Below are 12,778 nucleotides of genomic sequence, written 5' to 3' on the forward strand. Positions count from 1 at the left end.
TAGAACATTATTGGCACTTTTATCTCTCAGCATTATTGATAAGCCAGGAGCACAGGATCTTGAACACATAGAGGTAACATGCTAGCAGATCCCAGGAGGATATACCGTTGGTAATATGAGATAAAGCAAACCACCAAATCATATCAGAGAACGAGGTGATCTGTTCTTTAAGTTGTAAAACATGAAAAGTACTATGAAGGACCTCCATCTGAAAGATGTAAGATAGAAATACCATGCAGACACTAGTAACACATCAGGCACTCTTAAATTTTTCTTTTTCTCATACCAAAAGGATAACTATACTTTGGACCTGCGTATTCTATACGTAAAGTTTAGTTAATCACAGGAATGGAAGTTCATTGGCCCAGTAAACCAGGAGAAAATTATACACTTGGGAGAAACCACAGATGAACGTGCTGAAGGACTCTTTCTACACTACTGTCACCAGGGACCAAAGGCCACTATTAAATAGTCCAAAAAAGGCAACCTGTGACAAAAAAAAACAATCACACTCTAATTCTGGGTTAAGGATGTAATTAGATTGAAATATACATTACACATAAAAAACCCCAATCCTCAGCTAGAAATTAATTTAAATAGGAAACTTTGGGCTAAAGAAAACAGAGGGCCTGCAACTTCTGATTCATGCTTTAAAAGAATACGAAAACACTATGCAAAAAAAAAAAAACCAAACCAACAGATATTTTCTTCTCTGTAAGTAGAAAAAAAGCAATTTTTCAGATAAGGAGGCCATTAGTAACCAAAATGAATGTTAAAAGACAACTTTAAATTAGCACACCCAGATAATTTGTGCCTTAGAGTCCTGAAAGTGTTTGCAAGAGTATCATTTCAATGATGCTAATTTTCAATACATTCTGGAACACCAAAGAAATTCAGTAAGACTGCTAGCATTTTCTGCTAATATTTGAAGATGGTAAGCGGTATGATCTCCATAATTATAGAGCTCTAAGCCACTATTAATCTCAGGCAAAATAACCAGCAAATTGATAAAGGATAAATTCACTGGGAAATGATACGAATAGAACTGATGCTAGTCAACACCATTTTATAGAAACTTTGTCAGTAAAACACAAACCTTTGATTTAATCATCCGATAAAGTTATGAACTGTGGTCAATATAAGTTACTCCATAGATGAAACACACAGACTTTTGAGCGACATTTAGCTTACAGCCACACAACATTCCGAGTAAGGAATTATTATCAGTATCATCAAATGTGATTAAGATGGAGATATAAAATAGTAGTTTTTAACAGGAAATAATAATTGAAGAACAGTGCTCTACATTACCCCAATAAAATCATCCAATACTAGCTCAACACTATCTAAGTGTATCATCAATGATACAGAAGTAAGTATTGTTGACAGCAGTCATGGCACAAAAATGGGTAGGTTGTTTAATAAAGGTAGAAGAGTGGTTATACAGAGTAATATGGATTGCTTTGTAAGATGGCAACAGTGTATTACAGCCAAGTCGACTTATGTAGCAGGAAAAAACATGTAACATCCAGAGAGCAGAGCGTGGAGACCAAGGACTTAAAAAAAAAAACCCCACAACAAACCAATCTTCATAGAACAGAAACAACTCAATACAAATGCCAGTGAAACGTTATAACAAAAAGGACTAATGACTCCCTCCCCACACACAAGTGCATAGGACCCGAGATACTACTTTCATTCACAGCGTTGGTGATACTGGAGTAATGACTACAGCTGTATCGCCCCTGTATCGTTTTCCCAAAATGGCAAAGATCTTGGTTGTTCTTGATGTTTTCTCCATAATTCACTAAAAAGGGGGAAGAATTCTGTACCTCCTTGAGATGTTAATCAGAACGCCCCACATGCTGTTATTAGCACAGGAGGGAATTAGAAGGCCCTTGTATGAAAAGAGCACAGCATTGATTTGAAAAGGCTGCAGAGTACCAATGAATGTTACATGATGACAGGAACTGTCTTCTGGTCCTTTCCAGGAGGGTAAGAGCTCAGGTCTAATGTTAGTGACTGGGCAGTACCGACAGTGGCGTAGGTACAGTGGTAAGACAGATCTTGCCACTGATGTTTTTTAGGGTTATTTCCTTACGTAGCAATTACTTCACACCAAAGCCACTTAAAGAGTCATACAGTACTGTTTTGCTTTGTTACATTGTGGCTCTTCAATCTGTAGCTTAAAAAAACCCCTTTGAATAAATGCAGACTTTTTTTCAAAGGTCTCTGAGAGAGCTGGACTGTCATAGCCTTCAATGACAGCATGAGTAGAAGAACATCATCATGTATATGCCTAGGAACTAACTGCATGCGTGGCTTCACCAGGGAGAAACCTGAAAGGCAGTTGGATAGAAAACCACATACCCGAGGTAGGCTCTTGTTGGGTGGTTAATTTTGGCTTACCTGGTCTTGAGACCCTTGAGCTGCTGAATGCTGCTCCTCGCAGGCTGCTGTCGAGAGTCTGGGGGTTTGAGTTACCATGGAGATCACTGCATCTGACAGCTGAGAGGGCTGCAATAAGAGACAGAGGGACCCGTCAAGCTGGTTTCCATCACTTCATCAACACACAAGCATTTGACTCCTTTTGCTTTTGGCGTTCACCAAGGTATGAGCTCCCAAGTTAGGAGCTTTGGCAGAACTGCAAGGTGGACAAAACCCAGCACCCATCACAGCAAGAATGAGAGAGGCAAGGGCAAGCCCCAACAACTCACAGCATTCAAGTATTTTGCAAAGCCGTGCACTTTTTCAGGAACCTGGAAAAATCCTAATACACCCTGAGCTTGCCTCAACAATTTTCAGCCTCTTTGGTCAAGTATAACATCAGCAAGCAATTCATCCAGAACCGCTGCTGAGCATGGGACTGAAATACCCACGTGCTGCCCCAGAACAGCAGGGGGACACAAAAACGCTCCCCGAGAAAGCTTCCGGTGGGAATTGATCGAGCACCACTTCTGTGCAAAAAGAAGCAAGCAGGCCAAAGAAACTACCTTCCTGTATGTTTTTGGAGGAAAGTCTTCAGGAAAGCACTCATGAAAATCAAACATGATTCAAATGTGGCATTCTTCTGCAATAGTAAACCTATTTGCATGCTTTTCCGTGCCTGCTATCAAGCATGATGAGTAAAGCTTTATTTCATACTTACCTCTGACATTTGACTGCCATGTATCTTGACTAGTTTCCTACTCCTGCGTTTCAAGCCTTAAGTCTTATGCTCCATTTTTGTCTATGTAATCTAATAATTAAATGCTCTTAAGTGAAATTAGATATTCATTGGAGACTTCTAAAATTAATTATACTCTTCCACACAAATGTCTTATAGCTTTTAAAACTATACATTAAGGATCATTTTATGATATAATCAATTTAATAAATAACATATTTAAACACATCATCAGGAGAAGCTTTCATAAATCCAGTTCTAATTTTCAGTCTGCAGTACTACAACATGTTCTCATTTACAACGCCGTGAGACAAGTACACCATCTAAGGAAGTGCAACTACTCACCTGAGAAGGAGTTATAGCTATTCTAATCAGAGGTGAACGACTATAAAAGGGTCAAGAAATTACTATTTAAGCCTTGCAAAGTATCAACAATACATCAGCTAGAAGTCTGTAGTTTTTCTGAGTTTGTCCACTGAATGGTTATGAATGTACATCTACCTGGCTACCTATATAAGTACCTGTCTAATTCTCAGATGACATTCAGAGATGACTGTTTTCATCTCTCCATCTTATTTTCAAATTGTCTCCCATCTCATTTTTCTGTGGGCCATGTTATGTTTATGCAAAATATGATATACTCAAGAAGCATAACTCTGTGTAAATATAAAATCTGAAAATCCAAGTAACAATTAGAGGACTTTTTTGTTACAACTTCTCCATGTCTTATAGGAAAATTGTTAAGAGCATTATTATATTAAACTTACCACTGTTCAGTACTCTGACATTATGCTATGCAACAGTAACTAACACAAACTGAGGCTGCTCTGATGACGAATACCAGGAAAATAACTGGCTCATCTGTGCTGAAAGCTTCTGCAAGATTCATGGAGTTTAAAGGGCACTGCAGAATACCAGATACTCATATTGTAGCACTGTAGATGGAAGAATTGTTATCGAAGAAATTGCATTAATTCCTTCTGTCTTAATTATACTCATAAATTGGTTGGGCCATATTTTTATTTGTTCACAAATCTTATGTACTGGATCACTTTTATCAGTGATGGGATCACTTAAAGGCCATTCATCTTCCCACATTGCTACAGTGCAGGCAGAAGGCATCAGTACAGGCAGCACTGGCAACACAGACTGGAAGAGCTAACTGAATCCTATAATAACACCAGCTTTGGTGACCTTGCCAGATGACTTTTTGGTAAAAACGTTCATACTGCCTCTCTACTGAAAAAGTTCTGTGTGTGAAGTCTAGAGCCAAGTATATAAATGATTTTCAAGAATGCAGCAAGGAGAAAGAGACAAATTAGAGATTAAAAGATATGATTTCTTTATTATTATTATTCTATTACCCATAAGTGTCAGTGACATTTAAAAGTTATATAGATTTCCCTTAGAATTGGGTGAGAGCATACATGTGGATGGTTGTAATAATTTGTCATGCCAGCAGATGCCCCAACTCATAAGGCTTTACTCAACAATAAAAGACTTTCTTAAAATCTAACTTCATACAGAAAAAACTGCTAATATAAGCTTTGAAATAAACAGTATGCAAAGACAGAAAATGTTTTTTAAACCTTCATTTTTAAATGTTCATTGGTAATTTTAACATTACAACCTATCACTACTTAGAATAGGATTAAGGTCTCCACAATTTATAAAGAAATTGAAAAAACCCCACCAGAGATGACAGAACACAGCTGCAGAAGTGATTAGAGCAATGTAGAAAATACATTAATATGAAATATTTGAAGAGTTCAACTTGTATAGTTTATTTTTAAAAAAGATAGATGACCTGATTACAGCACCTAAGTATCTTCATGGGGAGAAAATACTGGGTACCAACTGGTTTGTCAATCCAGCTGAGAAGGGTATACATAAAACACATTGGCATCTGGAAGCTGACACCAAATTCAAATGAGAAATAAAGCACATGCTTTTCATCACCTGTGACTAACCATTAGTGCAGCGATCAAAAGGAGAATACAGAGATTCTCCATTTGTTGATATCAAGGTTTAGTGGGACTTTTCCAGAAGATGAGTTTTTGGTGAAAATGCAAGTAGTAACGCAGTCATGCACATAGTCATATACAAGTTACTGGGTTTCATACAGATAGGCAAAGTCTGCAATACAGAGAAAGGGAGATCAGGTGATGTAGTCCTCCCATCCTGGTCATAAATTAAGTATATTATGATTCTAAATAATTGTCTAGCTTTGTAACTAAAGCATTGGACGGTGATGAGCACTGGGCATGCTAAGCAAACATACTTCGTGACACATATGCGCATATACACACACATATAGTGAGAGAGTGGGTGTGTGTTCAGGCCATATGTGGGGACAGAGAATTACAACCATCTTTCCAGAGACAGGTGGACTAAATTCTGCTCCGAATAATATTATACCTTCCAATTTAGGAAGCCTATTCTTTCTTTAATGAGCTGAAAGGACTCGGTCATAGGAGAGCGGGTAGCAGGAGTTCTCTTCACAAGGGTCATTCAGGCCATCAGTAAGATGACCAAAGGCAGGCAATATGAACGCTGCTCTCTGAATCCGTGCCTCCACTCCACAGGCACAGAGCAATGAATAACAGTGCTTTGTGTTACTAATGACTTGCCAGTCTCATCCCTGTGGGCAGCAAGCTTTCTGGGCGGAAAAAAGCTTCCAGCTGGGGTATTTCAGTAGGTCAGACAAGCAGTTCCCCACTTCAGCTAAAACCCAGGTGCTGCCATGGCCCCACAGCACCACGCTTCCAGCTCTCCCTTGCAGCCACAGCCTTACTCTGGGCACACAAAAGGGGGAACGAGAGAAGAAAAGGGAACAAGAGCAAGAAATGGCCTAAACGTTACACTGAACTGCTCTTGTGGTTAGCAACCTGAAAAATTTTGTCCCTTAAGCAACGATAAGGAAAGACACCACAAGTGTCAGTTTAGCTGGAGTTAGTGCTGTGGCTGTGCCTTGGAGCGTTAAGCTCCCAAGAAATCTAACCATGTTTAAATATCAACCAAAAATAATAGTAAAAAATTTCATTTATTTTCAATGATTGCAAATCTGGTACATATGGTTTGACTTTGCATGTTGCCCTGCTTTTGAAAACACAAAAGCCAGTCAAACAACGCAAATATATCCATCGACCTCCTTATCTCTCAGCGGCTCCATCGGATGCAACCTCTGTGGAGCAAAACCGTGGGAAACCCCGACACCAACTCACACGCAGGCAGTCGATACAAAAACCCCTGCTTATATCAAAAGTGCAAATTTAACTGAAGAATCCTAACATTGCCTTTCACCCCTGTCCCCACAGTGACAGTCAGAGAGCAGTTGCCTGCCGGGACAGAGCAGAGTACAAGTAGTCCGGTGTCAGTGCCAAGCCGCACAGCACCATTTACATTGAGGAGTCAATAAAGTAAAGGAGGCCTGAATCTGATGCCCTTAGTAGGCCATAGATGAAATCCTGCATTTATCCACTGCTTCATATGTAGATTTCCTTTTGCAGGGACCTGCACAACTTTGAGAAACTGAAATTGGGGGCCAGATTTATAGGAGGCACTTGAAATTACCAGCTGTGCAGGTGGCTAGGGGTAAGAGCACCTAAATAGTGTAGTAGATTTACTCTTGATTTAAACTCAGAGTAATTAGTCACATCATTTAGGAAGATGTTTTTGTAAATCCTACTAAATTCCTCCAAATAGATTTAAATACTTAAATATGTTTCCAATTATTTTATTTCTTTTCACTAAACAACATAGATGAGGAGAAATCAAACCACTGATATTACTATTGTGTTTCATCACATTTCTCATAACGCTGTTCCATAATAAATAAACATTAATTGGGTGGCTAATTATCCCCCTCCTTTCTGGCTTTTAAAGGCACGGGAGAGTTTAGATGATAAACAGGCCATCTTCAACAGACACTGAACTACAAAAGCAATTTTGAGAGATTTCACTGTATCTCTGGGAAAAAAAAGCACAACATGAATATTTTGCTTTCTTTCAAAATGATAAACAGCTTTAATATTTTCAAACAGCCCCTGGGGGATTATACTCATAGTAAACCAGGACTATATGGAAGATTCCAATAGGACATCAATAATTATGGCACCCTTCTGCAAAAAATAACCTAAGATGTATTTTGTAAAGCAATTCCTAAAAAGGGTATGAATCAGTGAAGCGAACATTCCAACATTTGTGAAACTTCTGCTGATGTGCTGGGTTTTTAGTTCCTCTATGGATTAACACCACACATAAAAATAATCACAGCGGTATAACCACAGCTGTGGCTACCCCTGGGGCATGACCAGCAATTAGTCTGTACAGGATCATGGAGAACATTGCAGTCACGTGGAGCCAAAACCAGGACCACCATTTTCAACACAACACAATGTGCTGGGTTTCTCTGTCTTGTTTCCACAGAGCACCTAGGCACTGGAACTGCAATCTCTGCTCAGAAAAACCCACACAATGCGTCCATATGAGCGTATTTGTCCTTCGGTCTTATGGTGTAAATAAATATTCTTTACTGGCTTGCTATACAAAAAAAATTCCTCTCTAGACACTTACGTATCTGTCTTCCCCCCATAGCTGCCTCATCTAAAGGAAGATAGGAGAGGGTTTTTTTATTTTAAATCCACCATAGATGAATGTTCAGATTTGATGAAGGAAACAAAGTCATGAGTCAGTCAGAAATCAGAAAGTCAACTTTGAAATAAATATTCATTATAGTACTAGTGCAAAAAGTTTTCCCATGGTAAAATCTGAGCCAAAGCAACAAAAAAACCCTGAGAAATAACCCTTGTCTTCCCAGAAAAACTTAAAATTCTTAGACTTGAGAGCCTGTCCCCAGAATACAGCAGTCCTTCAGGTGCAGCTCACAGAGCCTGGGCTGCCGCTTTGAAGCAAATGTCTCAAGGGACCATAAAACTGCAAGTAGAAACTCTTTTCACATCTCATCTTAACTAACTCTCAAAGGCAGTGGACATCATGAAATTAAGAATTTCGGAAGCACGGTCTCCTTAATTTGGCTATATTCTACCACCCCGTTTATGCAGGCTCTCCCAGATATAAATTAATTCTTAGCATCCTGAACACTAACTCGATACACCCAGTCTTAGAGCCAGACTGGAAGCCACAGTTACAGCATCAACTCTCCAAATCACTTACAACAGTCAATACTTTGCCTGCACAGACGCTTCAACAGCTTTAGCTTTTTTCTGCTTCAGCTGTGTATTTCACGGTAGTAGATATTCTTTCTACCATGCATAACAGTTTCAGAGATGGGAGATACATGAGCTATCCACCATTATTTGATAGGTCAGTACTTTCAGCAATACTAATGGATTTATAGAAAGCTTAGCTGTTGGGAACGAAGGCAGGTACCAATACTGAAAATGCTTAGTACTGTAAGAGGATTTTTTACTGTACATGGATTCATGGGTGCAGTGGCCTACAACACAGCAATTCTGATAATTTTTTTTTATCAGAAAAATGTAGGTGTATCAAATAGCACAACATTTATTTTACCAACCCTCAGGCAAACCAAATGTTATTTTTCTAATTAACAAGTCCAGATTAAAAATACTACTTCTCTCTTGACAGTAACTCAAGAGATTTCTGCTGAACTTTATAAAACATGAAACAAAAAGCACAGCATGTCTATGACTGTTGTGATGGAAACATAAAGAAAAGCACTTAATGAATAAAACTGCGATACTGCAGGTAGGTGGGAAAGAATTATCCCCTTCAAAAGCATTGAACTGTAATTCTCATTTGGCTATTTAGCTCTACCTTAGGCAAAAGCACAGAAGAAGAAATAGAAAAGAAGAAATGTGGTCTCCTCTGCATTGCCCTAACAATCACCATTAACTGATTTAAAAGTAAGTGCAAGATTAAAAAGAAAACCACACAGTTTAATTCCTGTAACTTTTGCCTGGAGTAGATCTGTCATCCTAACCGAAGAAATGAACTTTCAAATTTTTGGCCCCTAGTTGTGAAAATACCGCATTGCTTTCAGCATGCACATCTTGGAGGCACCCAACTGCAGAGCAGTTCCTGGAAGGATTTGTTGTTTCCCACATCTGGATGATGCAAAGTGTGTACAGTTCTCTCAAGGTGCATCAGTAATGTGAATTGCAGCCTGCGGCAAAGACAGAGCTAGTACAATTTTCTTAAACAAGGTTTAATATGTGTAGCCAGTATCATCAGCTTTGTTTTGGATTAGCTGTAGTTTCCAAGAAATTTTTGAAGGTGGTATATGATGGGCACTGTGGTAATATAATCTTGATGTTGAGGAGGCACAAATAATGGTTGCAAGGTCAGGCTGTAGGAGAAATGACTACAATCAACTGACTAGGAACAGAGATGGCAGGCACTCTGGCCGTGCCACAGGGGATTTGGGGAGCGGCTTGTCCCCAAAGGACCTTTAGTAACTTCATCTTGGGTGGAACTTAAACTACACATCACTAACCGGATGCATATATATAGGGTAATTAATATACTTAAGTCGCATTTTCCCCTTACATTACAGCAACTGTATGAAACACTCTAGGCTAAAAGCTGCTGAATCAGGAAATGGATCAGAAGCTAACTAAAATGCCTTTTTAGTTATTGATTCCTGCTCTCTGTTTCATGTCAGCTTCCTAGAATCCATCCAACACAAGCACGAAAGGGTAATGAGTTTCTGAACACACACTCTAATAGTGCACACTGCATCAAAGCTTTCAGTAATTGCCTGGATGCTGCTTCCCAGCAGTACTAAACAACTTAAATATAATTAGCTGGAAGCCCTATGGGCTGCATTTCCCCACTGGAACACCTCTTACACTAATCCATTTATCAGGCTGACAGATGACCGAATCACTGGTACTATGGACCCATTCTACTAATACTACTTCTCAAGCCAATGTTTTGGTTCATTCCTTACCTGGTACACTTTCGCAAAGAAAAAACCTGCATTATTTAGAGTGGGGAACGAACCAGACATATAACACATTCATCTCTTCCCAATACTGAACAATGTTGTGAAGAAAACTATTTTATCATTGTATCCCGGTGGCTTTTATTTCCAGATGGGTTCCATTAAGCAGACCTCTGCAGGGGCTGAAATTCTGGGGACTGCAGGCAAGGTCTTCCCAAATGTGTGACACCGCTGAAGTGAAATAATTGTAAAAATGCTAAATTCTCATCAAATTCTTTTAATTTATGAAAGAAATTAGGATGTTATACACTTATGCTTCTTTTCTAACAAGTTGTGAGACAGGAAATAAAGACGGACAAATCTGGTAATGGCCAGTAAGAAGACCTAGAAAAAGAAGGGTTTTAAAAGGTGCCCTTCTTCTAGATGCATTATACTGAGGTCAATAATCCATATTCTGGCTTACAATCAGCAGGACCCAGCTAGAGTGGTAGCATTGTTTCACCTGCTTATTTCCCCTAGATGTTCTCATCATGAACAAAGAAAATCTTGATGCTGCAAAACAGTAAAACAAAAAATGACTCCTTGTACTACTACGTGAGCCTAACCAAAATGCTTATTCTAAAGCTGACAGTCAACATTGATGAAGTCTCTTAAAAATAGTACTGCAAGTTAAGGTTAACCCATGGCCTCATTCTTTTACCTGGAAGGACAGCCACTCAGTATGAATTCAATTCCGAAGAGTGACTACAAAAGCTATACTTAAATATTGAACAATCAAAGAGATAATTAAAATATATTCAGTGATCAGAAACTGATTTAGCTTGTGAATCAAGCAGCAGCAAGATGAGGTGCAGCCAGAACTTCCCTGGATCAAGATCAATCATCCATCTCAGAACAGGGCCAAGGAACAGCAGCTACTTGGACATTAACAGACTTGATTTTTGAAAACGCAATCACAGGTGTTTACACTGCCTGGTAAAGTACCTAGCAGGTTATTAAATACTGAGCTGTTTGAGATTTCTTCATGTGAATTCAGGAGCAGAAATCTCAGTTTCACATGCACTCTCCACCCACTCCTTCCCTCCGGCCTGAAACTGGAAAATTCATCCCAGAGACACTGACACTTACATATCAGCCAGCCAAATTCCCTGTCATTCAAAGCCAGCCTCTTCCTTCCCAGCTTAGTCTCCTCTGTTTAGTGTATTTTCTACTTCTACAAAAGAGCAGACAGTACCCCAAGCAAAGGCTGCCCTAAACTATACGAACCTCAACACTTGTCAGTCATACTTTCACATGAAATGCAGAATTTCACACTCCTGTTTCCACAGACCCCTTTGAAAGGCAGTGGTATTGAGCAGAACAAACAACAGATCTAATCAAAAGAACATTCTGAAGTAAAAAACGTTGACAAATATTCTCCTGCTTTTAGCCATCTTTAAAACAAACAGATCATGGTAATGAATTTCCTAACTATAAACCATCTTTGCCAGGCAGGGAACGTAACATTATGTTCATTTGTATGCTTATGAAAAAGCTTGCTATGTTGTCAGTGAAGCTGAATTTTCTGGGTATTATTTCTCATTTCAGACAATTCTTTAATTCTTGAGGTAAAAAATATCTCTTTAAAGCACTTCCAAAATTATTACATAAACAGATTCTTCCCTTTAATTTAAGCCGGGGGCAAGTATACAGCAGCTTTATAGTTAAATAGTTGCACTAAATTCTTGGGGTTTTTTAATAGGAGCAGAAAAAAAGAGTCTGAGGAGAAGACAGGGATCATCTAAGAATAAACAGCTGCAGTCATACTCCACTAACGATCATACTTCGTATGGAAGATAGCACACACTTGGAAGGACACGGCACGCTAAGCAGTTAAGATACTGCAAAAATGGGGACGGCCTTGTGAGTGCAAATAAAAGGCTGTTCTAAAAAGCATGGCAGAAGTGACCTATTACATTGATCCGCAAACAGAACACTTATTTGCAATACCTACTTGAAAATTAGATTTTTATATTCAGTAACCACTATCTACAGCATTAGAAAGATACTGAATTTTCTCACAAGATGCCTTCTGCGCAGTCTCCATCTTTGGACTCCTGACTGGACCAAACCAAGGACAGCCGGGTCTAACCCCAGAGCTGGCCCTGCTTTGAGTCAGGTCTCGGACTGGAAACCTCCTGAAGTCCCTTCCAACCTGAATTCTCTTATGGTCCTACAATAATAATCTTTCCTTATTAAAATTACGTATGTCTGTTGTGTTATTTACATAGGAGCTTAATAAGAAACGTAAAGGCACAAACTTGCATATCGAATCCAGAGAGATCCAAGGTCTTAAAGGTATCAAACATGAGATATTCTTTGTCATCATACAAAATTTATGCTGGTTAAGCAACTATAACAAAGCTAAAGACTGATGACTAAAGACATAGAATGTTTTTGTTATACTCCAGATTACCTTTTCCTTTTACCTAAATCACTTGCAGAGCTACAGGAGTAAAAACTATTTATATTAAATTAAATTACAGTTTAACTATGTGAATTGTAATCTTCCCCCAATTAAAATGCATGATATGCAGTAATAGGTTATACTGTCTGTATATGAAAAATGCAGCTGAGAATATTGGCTAGAGAAATACACTAAATGAAAAAAGAGCAGGAAGATGAATTTATCTGCTGTAAACAGG

At 38.8% G+C, this 12,778-nt stretch overlaps 1 protein-coding gene across 2 annotated transcripts in view; it reads right to left on the reverse strand.

Annotated features, from left to right (window-relative positions):
* The window catches only part of TBL1X (transducin beta like 1 X-linked), a 201,419-nt gene that overhangs the window by 85,572 nt on the left and 103,069 nt on the right, over nt 1-12,778 (reverse strand). For both annotated transcript variants that reach the window (XM_074147899.1, XM_074147980.1), the window contains one exon: nt 2,410-2,517. The gene's annotated coding sequence lies outside the window, so the exon portion shown is untranslated. The remainder of the gene's footprint in view (nt 1-2,409; nt 2,518-12,778) is intronic.

This window comes from Numenius arquata, chromosome 1, assembly GCF_964106895.1.
Source record: "Numenius arquata chromosome 1, bNumArq3.hap1.1, whole genome shotgun sequence".
Lineage (NCBI taxonomy): Eukaryota > Metazoa > Chordata > Aves > Charadriiformes > Scolopacidae > Numenius > Numenius arquata.